Genomic DNA, 6,779 nt, shown 5'->3' with positions numbered 1-6,779 from the left:
AAGGGGAAACGGCACTAATAGAAGGTAGGCGGTAGAGTGATGACTGAATGCTTTGGAAACTCAGGGGCCAGGTGTGGCAGCCTATTGTGTCTCAGAATAAGGAATGCCAACAAAGACATAAAGTATACAAATGAGAAGAGAACTTGGATTCACTTAATTTTATCTGATAGAATGTAACACTTGAACAACTGCTATTTGCTAGACTATAAGAGTTTTAAAATTCTCCTTTCTCCCTAACGGGTCTCAAAAAGGAAGGTATCCATTTGTTCCACACACATGCTCAATGGTGGATTGGGGGGGATAATAAAAGCTCTTGACTTGCTAGTTAATTATTCAGTTGACTGCTTGAAAGCTTTAGCTACCAAAATGGACTTGTAACTTAGAAATGATGATGTTTATTTTAAAAGATAGCCAAGTAATTATAAAACAAACTAGTGGCAATCTTGCTTTTTATTATGACAGCAGCAATTTGACAATTATGTAAAAAGTTGTAAAAAAAATCTGCAGCCATAAATTTGCTTTTTATTTGGTAGTCTTAAACAGGCTTTGTGCAATAAACATTATGTTCTTGAAACTTCTACATTGTACACCCAGAGTGAATAACTGCATAAAGGGTGACAATAAGACATTTATAAATATTATATTTTTCTATTCAGTGGTTACATTTTCTATAAGAGTTTAATGCATATTTAATATTAGAACTATTTTAAAATATGTGCACATCACTAAAGGGAAAGTTGCATTCAAAGAAAGCACTGTTATCAATTTCTGGTATAGCTTTAAAATGCTGTCATTAATTATAGATGGAGCATTTTTCCTGTGATATATTCCTATTTGTTCAACATCTGGCAGGGCCTGAACCAATTTATTCATGTCCTCTGTCATGTGGCATTCAGTCCCTGGGGCCATTATTTCTGAGGAAAACCAAGCAACTTAACTAGAAGCCTCTATGAATGATTCATACTAGAATGCTCTAGAACACGCCACTCGATGAGACATGCTGACTGGCTGGTCCAGCTTGACACCGAGGATTCTGTGGCTCAGGAAGAAGTGATCCATCCACCAGGCCTTTAAGATTAGCTCAGCCTCTCAGCAGCTTCAGAGCCCTGGAGTCTTTCTCTGTCTGCAGGAAATATTTGCAATGTTATCATGATGAACACACACACACACACACACACACACACTATAATGGCTGTTTATCTTTGGCAACTGCTAGACACATAGTGTCTATCATCCTATTTAATAAAAGGCCAGCCACCATAAGCATAACACCAGAGATCAAAACCACCATGGCCCCTCGCCGGGCTGGCCCCACCCCCAAGCAAGTGGTTAGGGGTGATCAGGCAGGCAGGCAGAGTGGTTAGGGGTGATCAGGTAAGCAGACCAGTGGTTAGAGGTGATTTGGTAGGCAGGCAGAGTGGTTAGGGGTGATCAGGTAAGTAGACCAGCGATTAGGGTGATCAGGTAGGCAGGCAAGTGGTTAGGAGTGATCAGGTAGGCAGACAGCCCCTCGCAGAGCTGGCCCCGCCCCCCAGCAAAGAAAGAGGGAGGCCCAGGCCACTGGCGGTGACTCTGTGGCAGGTGGGCAGCCGGCCAACGATTACCCTGCAGAGGGAGGTCCAAGCCAGCCAAGCCATTGAACCCCACGCCTGTTGATTGCAGAGGGAGGCCACCAGTGGCAGGAGAGAGGGAGGCAGTGCTGCACAGATGGCAAGCAGTGGCAGCGGTGGGGGTGGGGCCAGCTGCATGCAGCCAGGGGAAGAAAAGCCCCATAGGCCCTGATCTCAGGCCAGGCCTATGGACCCTACTCGAGGGGTCCTGGATTGTGAGGGGGTGCAGGCTGGGCTGAGGGACCGCCCCAACCCCCAAGTGCACAAATTTTCATGCACTGGGCCTCTAGTCCTATGTAATAAAAGGCTAATATGCAAATTGACCAAATGGCAGAATGACCGGTCACTATGACACACACTGACCACCAGGGGGCAGATGCTCAATGCAGGAGCTGCCCCCTGGTGGTCAGTACTCTCCCACAGGTGAAGCGCTGCTCAGCTAGAAGCCGGGCTCATGGCTGGTGAGCTCAGCAGTGGTGGCCGGAGCCTCTCCCGTCTCCGTGGCAGCGCTAAGGACATCCCTCAGGGCTTCCGGACTGTGAGAGGGCACGGGCTGGGCTGAGGGACCCCCTGAGTGCATGAATAATACCTTTACTATTATAGAAGCAGCACATTTACATGCATACAAAATTAGAAACACAAACAGGCAAAATCTACCTTCCTATCACTCAGAGTCACATCTCACACTTTAGTGCATATACTTCTGAACCTTTATATGTCTGTATTATACCTGTATTTATATTCACATATATTTTATGTGTTCTCCTTTACCAACATGAGATTACACTGTCTACTGTTCTAAAGCTTAACCTTTTTTAGTCAATGATCTTTACCTTTCTACTTCAGTACATTTTCATGCCATTGAATGGCTACATCATATTCAAATTTCTCAAATTGAGCTAAAAAGCATCCTTGCAACTGTTTGGTCCTATCCAGGAATCCTGTGAAGAAACCCATCTGAGTGCCCGGCCCTTTTCTCTTCAACCTCTCCGAGCCCCTCGCCATGGCACTGGCTTGTGGGAGGCAGAGGCCAGCTGGGCTGTGGACTGTTTTGCCGTCTAGATGGGCCTGGCTGTCCGTGTCGCACCAGCTAGCTTATTCCTAGACCCGTCCTCGGGACTGGAAGCCAGGTCAGCAGGACTGATGGCGTCATGACAAACATTTTGGCTGGAATTTACCAGAGGTGACTCAATGGTGAGATCTGAACTCTCCAATGTGGCAAATACCAGCCATACTTGGCTATTGACATTTAAGCTAAAATCAATTAAAATGGAAATTAAGGGTCTCAGTTACACAAGCCACACTTCAAGTGCCCAGGAGTTGATGCCATTTGGCCCCGCGGTGTGGACGCTGCCTTCGCTGGCCGCACCGGCTCGCTGGACTGCCAGGGTCCAGCCGGCGTCCCCACCCGGAGGCTGGGCGGATGGAGCTTGCTTTGGCCCGTCAGACACCAGCAAACGTGATGCAGAGAGAGGCTTGGGAACGCTGTGCGGCAGGGCCACCCTCTTCTGCTGTGGAACTAGCCTCCCCGAGGCTGAGAGGGGCAGGTGCCGCGGAGAACGCCCCTGGGCCCCAGCTGAGGCCCGAGATGCGAGGAAGCCTCAGCCGCCCGGCCAGCCCACCTGCGAGGAGGCGCCTGGGCCAGCAGCGGCTCAGGACAGCAGGGCGGTCGGCACGGAACCCAGCCGCGGACGCAGAGTGAGAGGGTAGTACATGGTGCGGTCTGATGTGTGGCTCCGCCATGGGTAACAGACGTGGTCGCGATCCACACAGTGCCGCCTCGTCCCCAGTCAGGAGTCAGGTGGCCCAACCGGGTCCTGAAGACCCAGGGCGTTGGGCGCCCGCTGCGGGCGACCCGGTTCCCCCTGCAGGCGGGGCGCACGGGGCTGGGACCCCGCAGCGGGCGACCCCGTTTCCCCAGCAGGGGGGGCGCACGGGGCTGGGAGCCCGCAGCGGGCGACCCCGTTCCCCCTGCAGGCGGGGCGCTCGGGGCTGGGAGCCCGCAGCGGGCGACCAGTTCCTCCTGCAGGAGGCGCGCAGGGCTGGGCGCCCGCTGGAAGCACAGTCCACACAGGGTCATGCCCGACACACGTGATCTGTCTTCACTCTTGATGGGAGGAGCTTAGGCTCCCCCTCTCACGTGATTGGCTGATTCAAAGGGAGGGGTGGACCCCGGCCATTTCAAAATGGCGGGCAAGCTGGCGGCTGCCTACACTCTCTCCTGTGACAGGGAGGTGACTTGTTTGTTCTCACAATTCCCCCCTCTTCTTATTTGACTGGCTGACATTCGCTACTTTCCTGCTCTGCCGTCTCGGGAGGATTGCTTGGCCGGCCGGTCAGTGCGGTGTCCATTACCCTTGACTCATCAGCTGGAGGTGAATCCCGTGGGGCCGCAGTGACGTCCGACTGCTGTGTTGTTGGGGTGAATGTGCAGCACTGGCCCCACCAGGACACAGCGTCCTCCTCCTTCCGCCAGAGTCGCATCCAAGGCGACCTGTGCCTCACCCGCCGCGGGCATCGAGCTGCTGCCCTGCCTCTGTGCGTCAGGGTGTAGATACAGAGCCTTCCCGGTTCCAGCGAGAGGAACTCACCCACCGCATTGCTGTGCGCAGTGGCCACCAGCAGGACAGACGCAAACCCGAGTTCCAGCCTTACGCTCCTTGGCACCCCTCCGGGAACTGTTAGGGGCAAAAATTGAATTGTGGGACCAGCTCTGCTTATGGGAAATGTCCGTTAGCCATGACTGCCTTGTGTTGGTTAAAGAAAGGACACTCTGACCTGGCTGGGAGTTGTGCGCCCCCAGGCCCTGGAGTCCCGCCCAGCCTCCTACTTCCCCTCCTGCAGTCCCTGCTTCCCATGTAATCCTGTCCGACCCCATACAAGCAGCTGGCTAATGGGGCTGCAGAGCAGCTTTCTGTGGATGACCTGCTGCCCTCCCACGCTGCCGGCAGGACTGGAATAAACGCTCACATAGGATGCAGCCCTGTCTCTGCTGAATTGGCTCACGCACTGACAGGCAGCAAGGACCCCTTGGTTGTCCGGTTACATATTCTGGTAACTACAAAGGGATACAAGTGCGAGACTCCTCTGGGGTGAGTACAGGGGATCCCACTTGCCGCCTGGACTGGGGGTTCCTGGGGCTGAGACCTGGACTCTTATTTGCAGCCCTGCCAGGAATTTCCTGTTCTGAGGTCCAGCTGCAGCCTCAGCAATCCCTCTCCTCTCACCTGAGACTGAAGTTGAATCAAGCGTTTTTGTAGGAAGAATCAAGCGTTTTGTGTGGCACAAGAAGCACTTGCTGCCTGTTGTCTGGGCTTCCATGTAAGGAAGCATGTACTGTGTATGGCACGGGAGGCATTTTACTGCCTCTAGTCTGGATGAGCCTGATCAGCTCTGGGTGGCAAGGGACCTTCACCGGTCCTTGCCTGGTCTCCAATCCCTTAGTCTGATCCAATCTGTGATGAGACACATTGCTCTGCTTCCATCGGTTTTAAATGCAGGGCATTCTGAGGTTTCTGTGGCTGCACAGACAAGGATCATGGTGTGAAGCCCTTGTCTGTGGGTTGTGCGCACCTGTAAATATTGTACATAGAGTGTCTCTGTTGATTGTTGCTTTGTGTCTTTGTTGTTTGGTTTAATTTGTTTAAAGGTGGGGCACATCCCACTTTGGCTGGGGGTCCCAGCTGCTTGTGGCAGGCTGAACCCATGGCAGGGATTGCAGGAACTTCGCAGCAGCTGCCGAAAATTTTTAATCTTGGGGATCCTTCCTGCTCTCCCTCTCAAGGCATCAGCCACTGAAAACTCTTAGGTAGTGAAAGTTCTTGTCTGTCTCTAATGTAACTTGGTTACTGATGTTCCTTGCTTGCTTTCTTATCTTTGGGGGACTTAGTTTGCTCTTCACCATTTTATGAACATAGGGAATTCCCTGTCTCTGCTGTTTGGGCTTTGTGCCACTCAGAACTCATTTGCTCTGCTGGGTTAGTGTGAGATAAGATCCTAAGGCCAATATCCCAGTCTACCCTTTTGTGAGTACTCATTACTGTAGGGGTTTTTCTGTTTCTGTTTTTAAGATCTCTTATATGCAAGATTTCATATTTTCTCAGAAAGAAAGAAATGTGGGAAATAAAATCTTCTAAACCCCCCCCCAATTTTTTTTCCTAGGAGGGGAACACGCCCGGGACTTGCAGAAGCCTGTGGCCAGAAAGGCTGGAGTCCCAGTGTCTGTTGGTCTGCAGCTGTGGTAGCAGGTCTTTGGCTGGAGTGACTGTAGGGTCCCGGGTTGCGTCTGAGGCCAGTCTGGGTGGTGGTGAGGCTGATCTCTTATTCACAGCAGCTGTGCCCTTCAAGATCTGGAATTCATATTTTAAAACTTTTAAAGGACATATGCAGATTCAGATGGTTTCACTGAAATATTCTACCAATGCTTAATGATTAAATGATGGCAATTCTATGCATTTTTTTTTTTCTCCAGAAAATGGAAGTGAAGGGCACACTTCCCAACTCATTTATCCTAATACTGAAACCAAAGAGAGTAGAAAAAATAAAACTACAGGCCACCATGTGAATTCATATGCAAGAAGATAAGCCCTGATCTAACTCATATCTTGTACTAAAATTAACTCAAACTAAATCATAGATTTTAATATAAAATTATAAAACTTAGAAGAAAAATAAGGGAAAATCTTCATGACCCATCACAGGAAAGACATTGATAAATTGGGCTTTATCAGAATAAATACCTTGCTCTGGGAAAGATACTGTTCAAATAATAAAAAGACAAACTATAGACTGGGAGAAAATGTTTATAGATCACCTCTCCAACCAACTCAACATTAAGAGAACAAATAATTCAACTTCTAAAGCAAGCAAAAGACTTGAACAGACACTTCACCAAAGCAGTTACATACATGGCAAAGAAGCAAATAGTAAGATGTTCAACTTCATTAGTGTTAGGGAATTTCAACTTAAACCATGATGGATACTTCTTTCTATATACTTATTAGCATGATTGAAATTTTAAAAATACTGACAATCCTAACTATTGGTGAAAATATGAAGCAGCCAGCACATTCCCCACTGGTGGTGGGGACTGCAATGGCACAGCCCTTCTGCAAGCAGATGGCAGTTTCTCATCAAGTTAAAGATGCACCTACTAGCTGATTCAGTTAT

General features: G+C 49.7%; 1 long non-coding RNA gene across 1 annotated transcript; it reads left to right on the top strand.

Annotated features, from left to right (window-relative positions):
• Positions 1-3,807: 3,807 nt before the first annotated feature.
• On the top strand, positions 3,808-6,075 carry LOC118668642. The gene is made up of 2 exons (XR_004971689.1): positions 3,808-4,702; positions 5,772-6,075. It is a non-coding gene; the product is annotated as an uncharacterized LOC118668642 (long non-coding RNA).
• Positions 6,076-6,779: the final 704 nt, after the last annotated feature.

This window comes from Myotis myotis, unplaced genomic scaffold (assembly GCF_014108235.1).
Source record: "Myotis myotis isolate mMyoMyo1 unplaced genomic scaffold, mMyoMyo1.p scaffold_m19_p_13, whole genome shotgun sequence".
NCBI lineage: Eukaryota > Metazoa > Chordata > Mammalia > Chiroptera > Vespertilionidae > Myotis > Myotis myotis.
This window is presented reverse-complemented; position numbering and strand designations above follow the sequence as displayed.